We start from the raw sequence: 729 nt of genomic DNA on the forward strand, positions 1-729 counted from the left end.
GACTGGGTCTTCTAACTCTTCTAGTGCCTTGTAGAGCCCAGTTGAAAGTTTGGTGAACTAGTCTCTCTTGGGGAGTGCGAAGAGCATGCCCAAACCATCTCCATCTACCCCTCATCATGATCTCATCCACATATGGCGCTCGAGTAATCTCAGTTATATTTTCATTTCTATACTGATGAAATAAAAAACTAATATATATATATATATATATATATATATATATAATAAGATACATTTCTCCTAGTTTCTGATGAAAATCTTAGTTTGAATAAATGTTTTCAATGCAGATCTCAGACATGACATTTGGGGCCTGAAATGCGATAAAACTGATTTCTTCGGAATATAATTAGCGAAAACGAGTTGGTTTTAAAGAAATCTTAGCCTGAAAATACTAGTTTTATATGTGATAAAACTTGTTTCTTCAAAATTTATTTTGCTAAAACGAGCTACTTTCATAGAAGCCTCAGCCCCAAAATAATTTATCATGTGATAAAGTTGGTTTCTTCAGAATATATTTCTCTAAAACGAGCTGCTTTCATATTAGCATCAGCCCCTAAACACTCGTTTTGATGTGATAAATCTGGTTTCTTTGGAATATATTTGACTAAAACGAGTTGGTTTTAAAAATATCTCAACCCTAAAACGCTCGTTTTTATGTGATAAATAAGGTTTCTTCGGAATATATTTTACCAAAAGAAACTAGTATCAGTCCCAAAACAAAGTTTTTTA

The sequence above is a fragment of the Palaemon carinicauda genome, unplaced genomic scaffold (genome assembly GCF_036898095.1).
Source record: "Palaemon carinicauda isolate YSFRI2023 unplaced genomic scaffold, ASM3689809v2 scaffold184, whole genome shotgun sequence".
Taxonomy (NCBI): Eukaryota; Metazoa; Arthropoda; class Malacostraca; order Decapoda; family Palaemonidae; genus Palaemon; species Palaemon carinicauda.